The sequence below is a fragment of the Astyanax mexicanus genome, chromosome 1 (assembly GCF_023375975.1).
Source record: "Astyanax mexicanus isolate ESR-SI-001 chromosome 1, AstMex3_surface, whole genome shotgun sequence".
Classification (NCBI taxonomy): Eukaryota; Metazoa; Chordata; class Actinopteri; order Characiformes; family Acestrorhamphidae; genus Astyanax; species Astyanax mexicanus.
In genome coordinates this window covers 110,183,414-110,201,134 of record NC_064408.1, presented here as the reverse complement: position 1 = coordinate 110,201,134, position 17,721 = coordinate 110,183,414, and the positions used below count along the sequence as shown (strand labels likewise).

At 42.9% G+C, this 17,721-nt stretch overlaps 7 non-coding genes across 7 annotated transcripts; all 7 read left to right on the top strand.

Annotated features, from left to right (window-relative positions):
- The first annotated feature begins 919 nt into the window (after positions 1-919).
- On the top strand, positions 920-992 carry trnat-ugu (transfer RNA threonine (anticodon UGU)). The gene has a single exon. It is a non-coding gene; the product is annotated as a tRNA-Thr (tRNA).
- A 1,530-nt stretch (positions 993-2,522) lies between these two features.
- Positions 2,523-2,595, top strand: trnat-ugu (transfer RNA threonine (anticodon UGU)). The gene has a single exon. It is a non-coding gene; the product is annotated as a tRNA-Thr (tRNA).
- A 1,214-nt stretch (positions 2,596-3,809) lies between these two features.
- Positions 3,810-3,882, top strand: trnat-ugu (transfer RNA threonine (anticodon UGU)). The gene has a single exon. It is a non-coding gene; the product is annotated as a tRNA-Thr (tRNA).
- A 1,757-nt stretch (positions 3,883-5,639) lies between these two features.
- On the top strand, positions 5,640-5,712 carry trnat-ugu (transfer RNA threonine (anticodon UGU)). Its single transcript has one exon. It is a non-coding gene; the product is annotated as a tRNA-Thr (tRNA).
- A 1,821-nt stretch (positions 5,713-7,533) lies between these two features.
- Positions 7,534-7,606, top strand: trnat-ugu (transfer RNA threonine (anticodon UGU)). The gene has a single exon. It is a non-coding gene; the product is annotated as a tRNA-Thr (tRNA).
- A 1,470-nt stretch (positions 7,607-9,076) lies between these two features.
- On the top strand, positions 9,077-9,149 carry trnat-ugu (transfer RNA threonine (anticodon UGU)). Its single transcript has one exon. It is a non-coding gene; the product is annotated as a tRNA-Thr (tRNA).
- Positions 9,150-16,750: 7,601 nt separating this feature from the next.
- On the top strand, positions 16,751-16,823 carry trnat-ugu (transfer RNA threonine (anticodon UGU)). The gene has a single exon. It is a non-coding gene; the product is annotated as a tRNA-Thr (tRNA).
- The last annotated feature ends 898 nt before the right edge of the window (positions 16,824-17,721 follow it).

Sequence of the window (17,721 nt, the reverse complement as noted above, 5' to 3'; positions counted from 1 at the left end):
ATCCATGTTTGAGTGTTTGTAGAAATATGTCTGTGAAAACAAGCCAAATTCTCACAGGTACTCCACCATTTTCTCACTTCTGTTTCTTGCAATTGTGCCATGCTCTCTGTAAAGTATCCTCAGTTCCGCTAAACCTGTTGCAAACACTGGCTTATTAGCCTGAGTGGAACCAGTTCCAGAACCTTTCACAGTTCTTTTGTTCAAACATGGCTATTAGTGGCTTTAAAATCTGATACATATCTGATTCACAGAAATACGACTGAGTCTGAATAGCCAGATCAGAACTCATGTAAATTCATGTTTTACATCATGGAGAAGGAAAATAAAGGACGTGAGTAAAATAGAAAATGGATGTTAGGAGACGAAAAAATGGATGACAGCAGTGAGTGAGGGTTTCGGTGAAGGGATTGCAAGGTAACAAACTAATAAACAAAATCAGAAAGCTCATATAGCTCTGTGCATCTAAAGAAGTGGTCGAACGTAACCGCAGAAAGATGTGGCTTCAGTGCTGAAGGAAAATAAAAAAGGCTATTTTGTGATTGATACATCAACAGGGTCCCCCATGCCCCCAAAAGTGGGGTGAAATAAAATTTTTCTTCTCCCAAAAATTATTTATTGCCATTGAGGAGGGTATATTAAGGTATTTCAGTCTGGACTGTTATTTAAATAAGGGTTGAGGACTGTAGTCAAATTTAGTATAACAGAGAATATTGACATACACTAGGTTTGATAAATTAGAAACATTTTGGTAAAATAAAAAAAATAGTTAAAAATTTGGTTAAAAAAAATAGTTAACACTGTAAATAACAAAGAACAGTCATGCTCAGTTAGATTCCTACCAAATCTCATAGGTGTGGTTCTATTCAGGTGATGGATTGACTCCCTTATAATGACAAATTGTTAGCACTTCTATAAGCAGGGCTCCATAGCTCAGTGGTTAGAGCACTGGTCTTGTAAACCAGGGGTCGTGAGTTCAATTCTCGCTGGGGCCTGAAATTAGCTTTTGAAGTCAAAATGACAATCTGGGGCTCCTACAAACCTAGCGCTAACAACCTTTCCAAATACTACCTTTCAGTCTGATTCTGTGTGTGAACACGGGGCAACATTCTCCAGTTGTATACAGGCAGGGGTGGCTCAGTGGTTTGAGCACTGGGTACATGATGACAGGGTTGTGGGTTTGCCAAGCTGTGCTTGCTGGACCCTTGAGTAAATCCCTTAGAGCAGTGATAATACAAATCATGATTGTTTATTGCCTTTGTCTACTTTCTTGTTCAAATTTAGGGTACATTTACACAGCAGGTAAAAGTAGCTTATATTTAAAGAATTCAGGCAACTTTTACATTAAGAAGAAAACAGTAAAGGCATTAGGAGAAGAGAAAAAGGGTGTTAAAGGAGAACTCTGATGTAAAATGGACTTTTGTTGTAGTAAAACATGATAAAAAGTATTTACCTTTGATGAATAGCACACCTCCGTTTTCCCACAGCGTTTAGAGATTTAGAATTTTTAACAGTTTGTCCAAACTTTCTTCAAACTGGGTGACACGGGACATAATTTGCCCAGATAAATCGCTTTTTCCACCGTTATCCAGCTCAAAGTAGCTCCACACCTCCTTGCTAGAATCTGGAGAGCCCTGACATTTAAAATGAGGCATTAATAACTTAAAAAGTGCACAATAAGCTTATTAAACACCACTGTTTACATCCTATAACGCTAGCTTCAGCTCAGAGCACCGCCATCGCTGTACTGATAATAACATAAAGCGGTTTATCGGGGCAAATTATGCCCCATGTCATTCAGTCTGAAGGGTGTTCGGACAAACTTGTTAAAATTTCTGGATCTTGGAACGCTGTGGGGAACGGAGGTGTGCTATTCATCAAAGGTAAGTACTTTCATCATGTTTTACTACACCAAAAGTCAATTTTACACCAGAGTTCTCCTTTAAGATAAGATAAGATAATGCTTTATTAGTCCCACAGTGGGGACATTCACAGTATTACAGCAGCAAAGGGATAGCATGGCACTTAGTACAAAAATGAACAGCACAATATATACAATATAAAAAATAACATGTAAAAAACTCTTAAGATTGTATTTACGAATAATTGCACGTTGACTTTTAGTTGCACAGGGGTTAAGAAGAAATATTTAACATTATATTACACTGAAGAAATTCTATTTTCTGTAAGTGTGTAGCGTTTAAGTGTGTGTTTATGAAGTCCGCGGTGTAGGTGTATATGTGGTCAGCTGGGAGTAGTGCTGGATGTAGAGTCTAACAGCAGCAGGAAGAGGCGTTAAGAGAAGGAAAAATGGACGACAGCAGTGAGTAAGGGGTGAGCGGTGGGGTTGGTAACATTCAAAAACTTTTAAAAAGTTGTTTAGATAAGCCTGTAGTAATGGAATGTACCTCTACTAGAGCAGCTCAGTTGAATTAGGATTGCTGCCAAATCTCTTAGGTGTGGTTCTATTCAGGTGACCGAGAGACTCCCTTATAATGATACAGTGCCAGAATTTGTACAGTCAGGGCTCCATAGCTCAGTGGTTAGAGCACTGGTCTTGTAAACCAGGGGTCGCGAGTTCAATTCTCGCTGGGGCCTGAACGTTTCTTTTGAGGTCAAGATGGTGGACCACCATGTATGATATTCATAATCTGTGGGTCCTACAAATTAATGAATTGTCCACCAATGTGGAATTGACTATAAGGCACCTAATTTCGTACCGTTCTGTGCTTTTCCACCCACAAAAATAGGTCCAGGAACCCAAAAAGTTAATTCTCAGCTAAAACCAAACAGACATAGGTTTTTCTGCGTGAACCGTTGTGGGCATGTCTAGTTGTAAAGGAGCGAGGTGCAATGGCGACACATAAAAGGCCAAAAGTTGATCCATGTTTGAGTGTTTGTAGAAAAATGTCTGTGAAAACAAGCCAAATTCTCACAGGTACTCCACCATTTTCTCACTTCTGTTTCTTGCAATTGTGCCATGCTCTCTGTAAAGTATCCTCAGTTCCGCTAAACCTGTTGCAAACACTGGCTTATTAGCCTGAGTGGAACCAGTTCCAGAACCTTTCACAGTTCTTTTGTTCCAACATGGCTATTAGTGGCTTTAAAATCTGATACATATCTGATTCACAGAAATACGACTCAGTCTGAATAGCCAGATCAGAATTCATGTAAAACTAGAGTTTTACATCATGGAGAAGGAAAATAAAGGACGTGAGTAAAATAGAAAATGGTTGTTAGGAGACGAGAAAATGGATGACAGCAGTGAGTGAGGGTTTTGGTGAAGGGATTGCAAGGTAACAAACTAATAAACAAAATCAGAAAGCTCATATAGCTCTGTGCATCTAAAGAAGTGGTCGAACGTAACCGCAGAAAGATGTGGCTTCAGTGCTGAAAGAAAATAAAAAAGCCAAAATTTTGTTATTGATACATCAACAGGGTCCCACATGCCCCCAAAAGTGGGGTGAAATAACATTTTTCTTCTCCCAAAAATTATTTATTGCCATTGAGGAGGGTATAATAAGGTGTTTCAGTCTGGACTGTTGTTTAAATAAGGGTTGAGGACTGTAGTCAAAGTTAGTATAAATTTAGTGTAACAGAGGATATGTACACACATCGGGTTTGATAAAATTATTGATAAAATGTTTTGGTAAAAAAAAAATAGTTAACACTAAGGAACAAATAAAAAGTCTGCAGTGCTGAGGTCATGCTCAGTTAGATTAGGCTTCCTACCAAATCTCTTAGGTGTGGTTCTATTCAGGTGATGGAGAGACTCCCTTATAATGACAAATTGTTAGCACTTCTATAGGCAGGGCTCCATAGCTCAGTGGTTAGAGCACTGGTCTTGTAAACCAGGGGTCGCGAGATCAATTCTTGCTGGGGCCTGAAATTAGCTTTTGAAGTCAAGATGACAATCTGGGGCTCCTACAAACCTAGCGCTAACAACCTTTCCAAATACTACCTTTCAGTCTGATTCTGTGTGTGAACACGGGGCAACATTCTCCAATTGTATACAGGCAGGGGTGGCTCAGGATGACAGGGTTGTGGGTTTGCCAAGCTGTGCTTGCTGGACCCTTGAGTAAATCCCTTAGAGCAGTGATAATACAAATGATGATTGTTTATAGCCTTTATCTACTTTCTTGTTCAAATGTAGGGCACATTTACACAGCAGGTAAAAGTAGCTTATATCTAAAGAATTCAGGCAACTTTTACACTAAGTAGAAAAACAGTAAGGGCATTAAGAGACAGAGAAACAGGGTGTTAAAGGAGAACTTGGTGTAGTAAAACATGATAACAATTATTTACCTTTGATAATTAGCACACCTCCGTTCTCCCACAGCATTTCTAGATCCAGAAAGTTTGTCCAAACACCAGACTAGGAGACACATGACATAATTTGCCCCGATACATCGCTTTTTCCAACGTTATCCAGCTCAAAGTAGCTCCACGCCTCCTTGCTAGAATCCGGAGAGCCCTGAAATTTAAAATGAGGCATTAATAACTTAAAAGTGCACAAGAAGCTTATTAAAAAACACTGTTTACATCCCATAATGCTAACTTCAGCCACCGCCATTACTTAACTGACAGTAACATAAAGCGGTTTATCTGGGCAAATTATGCCCCATGTCACCTAGTCTGAAGGGTGTTCGGACAAACTTGTTAAAATTTCTGGATTTTGGAACGCTGTGGGAGAATGGAGGTGTGCTATTCATGAAAGGTAAGTACTTTTTTATCATGTTTTACTACATCAAAAATTTTAGATTTTACACCAGAGTTCTCCTTTAAGATAAGATAAGATTAGATAAGATAATGCTTTATTAGTGGGGAAATTCAGTACAAAAATGAACAGTACAATATATACAATATCAATAATAACAAGTAAAAACACTCTTAAGACTGTATTGTGGCGGCTCTGGGTTGTGTGTGTGTGGCTGCCTGCAGGCATGGTTCTGTTCTCCTGTGTGCGAGGATGACAGGGGTGGGGCATCTCCCTTGGGAGGGGTTATGCAGAGAGGGTGGGCACCACTCTGGATCTGCCATCTGGGAGACACACAGCTGGGTTGGTGGCCTTTGGGCTATTTGAGCTCTGTGGGTATGGTTTTTAGCTCTCCTAGTCTTATTAAAGACTGTAAGTGAGTGGCAAGCCGGTTCAATAAAGGAGCTGTTGAGCATTCAGGATGAGTCTCACGGGTCTTCCTTCCTCTTCAACGCCACAGTATTTACAAATAATTGCACATTGCCTTTTAGTTGCACAGGGGTTAAGAAGAAATATTATATTACACTGAAGAAATTCTATTTTGTGTGTAGTGTGTAGCGTTAAAGTGTATGTTAATGAAGTCTGCGGTGTAGGTGTATATGTGGTCAGCTGGGAGTAGTGCTGGATGTAGAGGGTAACAGCAGCAGGAAGAGGCGTTAAGAGAAGGAAAAATGGACGACAGCAGTGAGTAAGGGGTGAGCGGTGGGGTTGGTAACATTCAAAAACTTTTAAAAAGTTGTTTAGATAAGCCTGTAGTAATGGAATGTACCTCTACTAGAGCAGCTCAGTTGAATTATGATTCCTGCCAAATCTCTTAGGTGTGGTTCTATTCAGGTGACGGAGAGACTCCCTTATAATGACACATTGTTAACACATCTATAGGCAGGGCTCCATAGCTCAGTGGTTAGAGCACTGGTCTTGTAAACCAGGGGTCGCGAGTTCAATTCTCGCTGGGGCCTAGGCATTACTTTTTAAATTCAAGATGAAGGATCATGTGATAAAATGACACAGTCACTTTGTATATGGGCAGTGGTGGCTCAGTTGTAAGAATACTGGGTTATTGATGATGTGACTATGGGTTTGTTCATAAGTTTGTCAAGCTGCTTGTGTTGTGCTCTTGAATAAGATCCTTATCTTTTTCACATCAGTTTTACATCAAGTAGTAGAAAAATAAAGGTTGTTAGGAGAAGGGAAATGAACAACAGCAGTGAGTAAAGGTTTGAGCTCCATTGGCTACCAGTTGCTGCTCGTATCAAATTCAAAGCTCTTACAATCGCCTACAAGGTGATGACAGAACAGCTCCCTCCTACCTGCACTCACTCCTGAAGGTTTACGCTACCTCCCGGCCGCTGTGCTCCTCCAATGAACGTCGCCTCGCTTTACCAAACAAACATTCACACAAAGCAATCCAGACTGTTCTCATACAGAGTTCCCCAATGGTGGAACAAACTACCTTCCACTACCAGATCAGGAGAATCTCTCGCTATCTTTAATAAACTCCTGAAGACAGAGCTCTTCAAAGAGCACTTACTCTCTTAACACCTCTAACTAACTACCTTCTACTACCAGATCAGGAGAATCTCTCGCTATCTTTAATAAACTCCTGAAGACAGAGCTCTTCAAAGAGCACTTACTCTCTTAACACCTCTAACTAACTACCTTCTACTACCAGATCAGGAGAATCTCTCACTATCTTTAATAAACTCCTGAAGACAGAGCTCTTCAAAGAGCACTTACTCTCCTAACACCTCTAACTAACTACCTTCTACTACCAGATCAGGAGAATCTCTCACTATCTTTAATAAACTCCTGAAGACAGAGCTCTTCAAAGAGCACTTACTCTCCTAACACCTCTAACAAACTACCTTCCACTACCAGATCAGGAGAATCTCTCGCTATCTTTAATAAACTCCTGAAGACTGAGCTCTTCAAAGAGCACTTACTCTCCTAACACCTCTAACAAACTACCTTCTACTACCAGATCAGGAGAATCTCTCACTATCTTTAATAAACTCCTGAAGACAGAGCTCCTCATTTCCTTCTTCCCCTCCTTCACTCCTCTATCCCATTGTTTTCCTTTGACCTCCTTTAAGCCCTATCTAAAGATGTTTTTACCTTTAACTTCTATTACTTTTGTACTTCACTATTGTAATTCACTTTGGACAAAAGCGTCTGCCAAACGTAGTGTAACGTAATGTAATGTTATGTAATGTAATGTAATCAAGAGAGACCCAATGGCAGCAAGGATACCAATCAGTGAAGTGTTCATTTAGCAATAACTTACTGAATACTAGACGTAAGTAATGTACCTATGGCTAATATTTGATTTTTGTTTAGAAACACCTGAATGGGAAATTTCAGCAGTCCAGATGCCACCACCACCAACAGAAGAGTGTGAATAATAATTCCTACAGTATATTTTATACTTACCATAGATTAACATGGATTAACATGGATTAACAAAACATTGTGCTTTTGTCTTGTTGAAGACAACCAAAAGATCCATACATGGAAGCACTGTGGTCAGCAACAAGATGAACGGTTTGTTGTCACAGGTCCTAGCTTTGCACTACAAAGGTATGTGCTATTACAACAAAACAATGCTTATCTGAATACCGCTGATGTCTTAGGAACTTGCCTTAAGGGCACAGTCACTATACCATGGCCAGGAATCATTCTCAGTTGAATTAGGATTCCTGCCAAATCTCTTAGGTGTGGTTCTATTCAGGTAACAGAGAGACTCCCTTATAATGACACATTGTTAACATATGTACAGGCAGGGCTCCATAGCTCAGTGGTTAGAGCACTGGTCTTGTAAACCAGGGGTCGTGAGTTCAATTCTCGCTGGGGCCTAAAAGTTGCTTTTGAAATCAGAATAATGGACCACCATGTATGGCAATTAATGAGTGACAATCCTTCAAAATACTGACAGAGAGACTCCCTTATAATGACAAAGTGCTAATGATTCTACAGGCAGGGCTCCATAGCTCAGTGGTTAGTCTTGTATACCAGGGGTCGCGAGTTCAATTCTTGCTGGGGCCTAAAGGTTGCTTTTAAAGACAAGATGATGGACCACCATATATGGCACAATCTGTAGGTCCTACAAATCAATAAGCGATAATATTAGTGGTTATTGATGACAGGGTTGGAGGTTTGCCGACCTGTTTCTGCTGGAGCTTTAAGTAAGACCCTTGAGTAAAGTCCGTAGTACATCTGGGTCCCAGATAAAGGAGATGCCCTGTATATTGATAATGAACTTGTGTCTATGATTAAGTATCAGTGTAAAAAAAAAGAGATTAAAACAATTCCCAAACAAAATGTAGGCTATGTTCACACAGCTGGTTAAAGAAGCCCAAAATCCAATCTTTTCATCATTTGAGCCAGATGTGTTTTCTATGCAGCAGTGTGAACAGCCAAAATCAGACTGAATCTGATTTGGGTCAATTCCGCTTGTGGTGTTGAAATCTAATACGAGTGAGGGTTTCAGTGGCACGATAGTGAGGTAACAAGACCCTGTTCAAACTAAATTAAAAGCCCATATAGTTCTGTGTTTCTAAAAAAAATGGCAGAATGTGACCACAGGAGGATGTGGCTGCAGTTTCAATAGAAAGTCTAAAAAAAAAAAAAAAAAAATTTTGGGACTGATCAATCAACAGGGTCCCCCATGCTCACAAAAGGGAGGTAAAGTATTGGTTTTCCAACAAAAAAGATGCTAGGACATAGAAGGTTAATGCTATAAAGAGGTGTTGCAGTCAGAACAAAGATATAGTTAAAACAATCATTTTTTTTAAAATATCATATTTGACAAAAACAACAGATAAACAAGAGGTTTAAATGGTGAAACCAAGATCAATTATTCTTTTTTGGTACACAAAAAAGGAAAATTAGTCTGTAGCACTGCTAATGGCTCAGTGTTTAAAACATATGGATCTGTCCATAGGCCTGAGGAGAAGGGAAAATGGACAACAGTAGTGAGTAAGGGTTTCTAGGCCAGGTTTAATTGGTAACAGACCTCATAAATATTTGGAGAAAGCATTTGTTTAAAGTACATTAAAGGGATCTGAGTAAATGAATTATTACAGAGGGCATTTACATACATCAGGCTTGAAGACGGTTTCATTTTAATGAAGAAAACAAGAGTTTGAACATGGTCAAAACAAGATCGGTTCTAAATGTTTCTGATAAGGAAGTGAAATATCAAGTCTGCTGAGCTGACAATTCTCAGTTAGATTAGGATTCCTGCCAAATCTCTTAGGTGTGGTTCTATTCAGGTAACGGAGAGACTCCCTTATAATGACACATTGTTAACATACGTACAGGCAGGGCTCCATAGCTCAGTGGTTAGAGCACTGGTCTTGTAAACCAGGGGTCGTGAGTTCAATTCTCGCTGGGGCCTAAAAGTTGCTTTTGAAATCAGAATAATGGACCACCATGTATGGCAATTAATGAGTGACAATCCTTCAAAATACTGCACACCATGACTCAGAACAATAGCGTGAGCGTCAGACAGGGGACGATCCGCAGCCCTGTAGGCCCCTTGAATAACCTCCACCAGCCAGTGGGATAAACGCTGCTTCGAAAGTGGTTTTCCCAACTTTGCAGCAGAGAAACAAACAAACAGCTGATCTGTCTGACGAACAGCCGTCGTAGCCGACACATAAGCCCGTAGAGCCCTCACAGGGCACAATTTCAGTCTCCTGGTATCAGAACTGTCCACATAGGCTGGAAGATCAATGGTTTGGTTCACAAAAGCAGGATTCAACACGCAGCGTTCGGCCTCAGTCTCACACTGCAATCATTCAAGCCCCATTGTAAACACAAGGGGCTGACAGCGCATGTAGCTCACATCTCCGCTTCGCTGTACAAACAGCCAGCAGGAAGGCAGTTTTAAGAGAAATCCATTTTAGCTCCGCCCGCTCCAGCGGTTCAAAAGGAGCCTCACGGAGAGCGTTCAGCACTAGCGGAAGATCCCAGGGGGGATGCCGCAGCGTACGAGGGGGAGCCAGTCTCTTCGCTTCCTTCAAAAACGCAGTCACCAGCTTATGAGAGCCTAAGGAAGTACCGTCCGCAGGTATTAAGTGGCAGGCTAAGGCCGCTACGTACACCCTGACCGTTGAAGCAGTCCTGCCTTCCTCCAGTAATGTTTGAAGAAAGGATAAAACTGTCTGTAGCGTGCAGAGATGTGGGTCCACACCCTTGTTAGCGCACCAAGCAGCAAACACCTTCCATCTGCCCTTATATAGAGCGCGCGTAGAAGGTGCTCTAGCATTATCAATTGTGTTTTTGACTTGGGCCGTACATGAGTCTAGCTCAATGGTGGGCCTAAGGGCCACAGCCACAGCTGGAGTTGCTCCGGCCGTGGGTGCCACACTTGTCCATTCAGTTCTGAAAGCAGATCCGCTCGACGCGGGAATTCCTATGGAATCCCGCGGAGTAGGGACAGCAGAGTCGGAAACCATGGTTGATACGGCCACCTCGGGGCCACCAAGAGTACCCGATGCTGTTCCAGACGCACTCTGTCCAGGACAGCCGTGATCAGTGGTAAAGGGGGAAAAGCATAGAGCAGCGTTCTTGGCCAGCTGTGAGCCAGGGCATCCTGGCCCAACGGGCTGTGCAGCGCTCTCTTCGAAAACCAGAGAGGGCAGTGTGTTGTGTCCAGTGAGGCAAACAGGTCCAGTGCATCCGCCGTGACATTGGTGGTGCCCGTCACATGAGATGCTCTTAGAGACAACACTCTGGGGTGAACCCACGTCCAGAGCTCCTGTGCAAGTGCCAGTAGCCTGCGGGACCTCGTTCCGCCGAAGTGATTCACGTGATAAACTGCTGAGATATTGTCTGATCTCACTAAGACATGTCTGCCGCGGAGCACCGGGAGAAAATGTCTCAGAGCGAGCGCTATCGCTCGTAACTGCAGGATGTTGATGTGGTCCCGTGCTTGCCGCCTGGACCAAGTTCCTTGTACAGCTCTGTGGTTCCAAAAAGCCCCCCAACCGGTGGCTGAAGTGTCTGTAGTGATCACCTCTCTGCGAGAAGGAATCTGACCCATCGTCACCCCTGACAGCAGGAAGGGTGTAGATTTCCAGACATCGAGGGCAGTCAAACATTCGCTGGAAATGCGAACGAGTGTGCGCCTGTGCCATACAGCGTCCAGCCTTAAGCTGATGAGCCACATCTGGAACGGTCGGATGTGGAGCTTTCCCAACGCGACAACCTGTGCAGCAGCTGTGAGAAGTCCCTGCAGTCTCAAAAGCCTCAAGTATTGCACATTGGCGCCTCGTCTGAGGCTGTGAATAGCCGATAATATATCCGCGGCGCGGGCTGGAGGTAGGGTGGTCAGCATTCGACGCGAATCCAAGACCATGCCTAAAAAGGTTATTTTCTGAGTTGGAGTCAAAGCACTCTTGTTCCAGTTCACCGCGAGCCACAGCGCCCTGGTCACCGTAGGGCGAGAGCATAATGGTGGCCGGCGACGAAATTGCAGTCTGTAACCCTCTATCATGGTGCTCAGGGCCCACAGGTCTGAGACCGTCCTTTCCCAATAAGCCAGATGTGATGGCGAGAGCAACAGTGTCACCGGCCGTAACGCGTCAGCGGCGGTCAGTCGCAGCAGCTGTGCGTGGCTTGGGAGGGTGGGAGTTTTGCCTAGGCGCTCTCGGCGGAGCCGCGGGGCCTGCGGGACGCGGTGGCAGAGCTGCGGCGCTGAAGCGCCTCTCTCGATCGTGCCCTCGAGCTCGCTGCAGCGGGCGACGAAAACTCTGCGGTTGCCCGGCACTATGTAGCTTCCGAGCCTCCGTCACGGAGGAGCGCCGCTCCAGGGCTTCCTTGGCTGCTGGCCCGAAGAGAAACCCGGGCTTGAGAGGCACAGACCGTAGCGTGGCTCGACACGGTTCGGGCAGGGAAGACTGGGCTAGCCACACCTGGCGTCGAGCATGCAGGCTCGTAGCTACGAGGCGACCAGCATCGTGGGTCATATAGCCCGCGGTCAAGAGGGCCAAGTTCAGGAGCTCCTCTGAGCTATGTGAATCCTCCGTGGATGCGGGGGAATTCTGCAGCGCGATGAGCAGAATGCAGAGAGAATTCAGCAGTCTCCCTATCCGCGTCGCTGAGTTGTGCATCTTGACAACCAGCTCGTCCGTGCGCCTACACTCCGTGCTTGGGCAGCGAGGCTCCGGCCGAAGCGAAACCATCGTGGAAGCAACACAGGGGTCGATCGCGGGCATGGAGGCCAACCCATAGTCAGCCGCTCCGGCCATGGATGCTAGCATGCGCGCCGTTTCCGTCGGTCGACATGCTTTTTCACTCCTGAAGGCAGCCGCGAATTCAGACACGAAATCCTGACATGGCGGCACCGCGAAATCTCCTGCCTCTAGGCGCTTGAACAGCTCGTTAGAGCGTACACTCCCCGCTGCTGGTGTGTCCAGGCCAAGCCTGGCCAATGCTAACTTAATAGTTACCTCCACCGAAGCCCTGCGAGAAACTGCGGAGGGTGGGTCCTCACTTCCCCTGGCTTCGCCTGAAGACATGGAGAGTGGAGGTACAGGAGAGCTGTTGGTCGGAAAAGACCCAAGCTCCATCTCATGCTCGAGAGCCGATCCCTGCGTGAAATCCGCGTTGGAGGCAGCTGTGGACAGGATGTCAAAATCAACCTCCCGCCTTGGTGAAGCAGCCTCTATCAATTCAGCCGAGGGGGTCTTGTCCGCTCGGTTCTCTGTCTGGCTGTTCATAGCTAAGATCAGGCTCTTTAGCTGGTGTAATTCCGAAACCACCGAGTCCACGCGGTTAGAAAGCGCTCCATAGCTTTTCTTTTTCCGTGGTGGCTCTAACGAGCAATCCGTGCTCCTTTTTCCGCGAGCTTTGGTTGCTGCGGCGGGGAGGGAGGCCTCACTTCGCACCTCCAGGCCTGCTAGCCGCTTGTGGCGGGTAGCCATGGGGATCATAACGCAGTCGATGCACGGATCAGAGAGCGCTTCGCGCAGATGGTCCAAGCCCAGGCAAGAAGGGCACAGCCGGTGTCCGTCATAGGGCTCCAGGATGGCCGGGCATTGCATGCAGCCGATCGGAGATAGCATCGCTGCGCTAGCCAGGCCGCGGCTCCGGGAAAAGCGCTGAAAAAGCCGCCCACAGTGGCCGCTAGCCACTGGCTAGCCTCAAGTGTCGAGCGCTACGCTGCACGCTAGCGTGAACTCGGTGTACCGAGCACCAGACAGCTAAGGCAGAGATAGCTTAAGAGCAGTGTTGGGCACGTTACTTTGAAAAAGTAATTAGTTATAGTTACTCGTTACTTCTCCAAAAAAGTAACTGAGTTACTAACGGAGTTACTCCACTATAAAAGTAATTAGTTACCAGTAAAAGTAACTATCGCGTTACTTTTTATTATTCGCCCGTCAAAAAAAGGAAATCAATTATGCATTTACTATTATTATTAGAAAAATAACAAAAAATAACAAACGAAAATAAACCCAAAATGTTGACAAAAATATAATCTAACGAATTTCAAAAAAATAAAACGAAATTCTCCACACAACCAAAGAAAATTACTAAAACTTGTAATACTGAAAAAAGCGGAAAAACGCGTCTGGGGATGAAATTTAACAAACCAAGCCACACTCAAAAGAAATATGTATATATAAAACAAAATAATGGACAAAAACAACAATTTAATGCCCGTTAAAATGGTATTAATATAACAGCTTCACCAAAAGAGAATAGAGCTTAGATCGTGCCCAAAAAATCCGACCCAGCCGGAGCCCGTGCACATTCTGCCCAAGCCCGAACCATAAACTGTCATTATGAGCCTGACCCGATCCGCCCCATAAACTGTCTGTTTTCGGGCTGATTGAATGAGCGAAATATAATCAGAATTATGTTAATTAACACCGTAACATAGAAGCATAGAACTATTATTTAATTTAAATTATTTTTAAGAACAGCTACACACAATGCTACAAGTCAAACGCGGAGGCGTTCACGTGCGCCCAGAGCTACGTGATTACAGTTTTCATTTTTATTATAGTTTAATTTTATTTTGTTTTTATTTTTCTGTTCATTTTAGGGTGGGCTTGCTAGCGCGAGCGCTTTACACAAGAACTAACGGACCACGAGGTGCCGCGCGCTCGGCACAACAACTCCCGCTGTACAACTCCGCTGTACAACAGCGCTTATAAATAAATTAAACACAAAAATGAGGGTATTCTATCAGTAATTTCAGTTCGTTTTAGTTAGTTTTATAAACACAAAATACAGTTCGAGATAGTTATGTTTTTCCTTTTAATTACCGTTTTTATTAGATTCAGTTAACACAAATGTTTTTCACTTTCAATTTTCGCTATTTCGTTCGCTTTAGTGAACAATAATAATTGGTTACTTAGCAACATTGTGATTATCACACCAGAGCTTTATATAAAATAAAAATAGGAGCCTGATTTCGGGTCGGTCCTCAGGTCAGGTGGGATTCGGGCAGAGAATCTAAGCTCTAAAATAGAAAGCAGCAGCACCACAAAAACCGGAGCAGCTAAAAAGAGCTTAACGTCCTTAATTCGGAACTTGGGTTGTCCACGGCAATCACTGAATTGATTAGAGCACGCAAATCGTCACAATTGTGCCTCACTTCACCACGCCAAACCACAGGCACAGCGGCCAGAAGCTCAAGTTCACCGGACAGAGGAGGGGTTAACCAGGGCAAAGCGAAATAAAAAAAAAAGTTCATAGAGCTGCTAAAGTAACGTGCAGTAACGGGGTGTTGGAAATGGTAACGGCGTTATAGTTACAGTCATAGTAATTAGTTAGATTACTCGTTACTGAAAAAAAGTAACGGCGTTAGTAACGCCGTTAGTTTTAACGCCGTTACTCCCAACACTGCTTAAGAGGTACCGAAGCTAAGCTCGAGCTACCGTGGAGTGTACTCACGGTGCTGAGCCTCGACGAAGAAAAGCACAGTGACTCGAAGCTTGGAGCACCAAGCTTTGTGTGAGCACTGGCGAATAATCCAATAATCCAAGAAAAGATGAAGAAAAACAGCTCTAGAGGTCGGAAAAACCAAAGCTCTGAACGAGCTGCACTCAATCGGTTCTGGGCGAGAAGAGAAAGAGAAAGAGGAGGAGCAGCGAGTGCCAGGGGGTATTATACCCCTTCATGCGTCACACGCTGTGTCACGTGAGTGACTTCGTTGGTATACTACTCTCGGTTCGCCGTGGGCACGGCAGTGATACATTCACATTTAAGCACTGCCCTGGCGGTCAGGAACTATGAAACATAACTACGTTCACATTTCAAGCCACGCTGCTTAAATCAGATTTTTTGCTCAGATCGGATTTGGGTATCTTGACGGTTTACATTCAGAAATGTAAATGACCTGTATCTGTGTGTAATGTGAATAAATCTAGCCCTGAAACACCTCACATGTGCACATTGATACATGTATAAAAGTCACCTTCTTCACCAACAACAAAAAATGCCATATTTGAGAGACGACTCGTAGATTTATAAAAGGAAATGGATGCGTTAGCAGCTCATATATGTGGAGCATCTTTTGCTGAGAGGAGAATAAACAGCTGGTCTGAAATGCATGTTCAGGTCGAGGAGGTGAAAAAAGGACAGGTGGTTTGCTTTTGCTGTTTTTGCAGCTAACGGGAGAGAAGCATGGTTAAAGCAAAAAGAGGCATAAATTACGAATTGACTGTTCACGTTCATGTCACATGTCCATGGATCAGATATACAGGGGTTGGACAACGAAACTGAAACACCTGTCATTTTAGTGTGGGAGGTTTCATGTTTAAATTGGAGCAGCCTGGTGGCCAATCTTCATTAATTGCACATTGCACCAGTAAGAGCAGAGTGTGAAGGTTCAATTAGCAGGGTAAGAGCACAATTCTGCTCAAAATAATACAATGCACACAACATTAGGGTTGACATACCCTATTGAGTTCAAAAGAGGACAAATTGTTGGTGCACGTCTTGCTGGAGCATCTGTGACCAAGACAGAAAGTCTTTGTGATGTATCAAGAGCCACGGTATCCAGGGTAACGTCAGCATACCACCAAGAAGGACCAACCACATCCAACAGGATTAACTGTGGACGCTGTAAGAGGAAGCTGTCTGAAAGGGATGTTCGGGTGCTAACCCAGATTGTATCCAAAAAACATAAAACCATGGCTGCTCAAATCACGGCAGAATTCAATGTGCACCTCAACTCTCCTGTTTCCACCAGAACTGTCCAACAGGTCAAAAAATTATTGTGGTCTAAAACCAAGAGTTTCAGTTTCATTGTCCAACCCCTCTATATATATATATATATATATATATATATATATATATATATATATATATATATATATATATATATATATATATATATATATATATATATATATATATATATATATATATATATATATGATTTAGGACCACATATGAAATGACTCAAATGTGATTTCAAAAAAATGGATTTGGCATGTTCAAACAGCCATAAAAAAATCAGATTTGAGCCACATTGAGCAGAAAAGTCAGATTTGAGTCACTTCAGCCTGGTGGCTCAGTGGTTAGAGCACTGGGTAATTGATGACAGAATTGTGGGTTTGAAACCATAATTTGCCAAACTGTGTCTGCTGAACCCTTGAGTAAGGCCCTTAGAACAGTAGCAATACAAATGATGAATGTTGGTTGTCACTGTCCACTGTCTTACTTAAATTTATGCTATTTTTATACAGCAGGTAAAAATCTCATATACCAAGCATGCAATTTTTACATTAAGAAGAGATACAAAAAATTATGTTATTAGAAGGGAAAATGGGCGACAGCAGTGAGTAAATGTTTCAGTGATGTAATAGTTAAGTAACACAAAAACTCAAAAATGTAGATAAGCCTGTAGTACTGGAATGTACCTCAGCTACAGCAGCTCAGTTGAATTAGGATTCCTGCCAAATCTCTTAGGTGTGGTTCTATTCAGTTGACAAAGTGACTCCTTCATAATGACACCGTACTACTAAACAACACAGGCAGGGCTCCATAGCTCAGTGGTTAGAGCACTGGTCTTGTAAACCAGGGGTCGCGAGTTCAATTCTCGCTGGGGCCTAAAAAAATAATTTTTAAATCAAGATGAAATACCACCATATAGGGCATGATCTGGGGGTCCTACAGTAAATTAATAACTATCTTTCAAAATACTACTTACAGTGAGCAAGCAATTATGTAATCAGTTTATAGGAAACTCTGTGTGAAACTCTGGGTTTATATGCCTCAAGAAATAATTCGATTTCTACTTCGCAACCAGCCAATAAACTTACAGACATGTGATATAGATTTGCAACTTTACATTGCAGCTGCTTATAAACAAGAACCCTTTTTACAAGCAAATATGGATTATAGAGCTGGTGGCCAATTTTTTTTCAGAAGCTCTGATTATTTATTCCTTATTTAATCTATAAAATAATGGTGTTTGCATAACTTGAATAATCTGTTAAATGCTAAAATTAGAGAAACTCTAGATTTAGTGGCTGTATTCATTTAATAGTTATATAAAATTGTCTAGGTGGCCTTTTAATTGTTAAGGCTCGACTAATGCTGCATATCATTTTAACTTGGATGTTGGAATCTCTCTTTTAAAACTTCAAAATGATCAAAATTTGATTTGTGGAGATGTTCCAGTTGAAATCTGTTCCTTGGAACTCAGAAATTCTGACATTTGAGTTTTAACAGAAAGCAGCATAAGCACTTTGACAAGGTGAGAATCCAATATGGCAGCACCATGCATTATTAGTAGTGAAAAGCAGTAAGTAGTATTACAGAGTTTATTAGCATTTCTATCTATTTGTGTCATTAAATTATTCACACTTTCACACAGTACTGCCCAATCTCTATCTGTGGAAATGTTTTCACTGGGTTTGATTGTGCAAAATACTACATAATGCTCTTATCAACTGGTATCTCTAACAATGCTAAACAGTGGCAGGACTTGTTTTGTCTGGATTCAC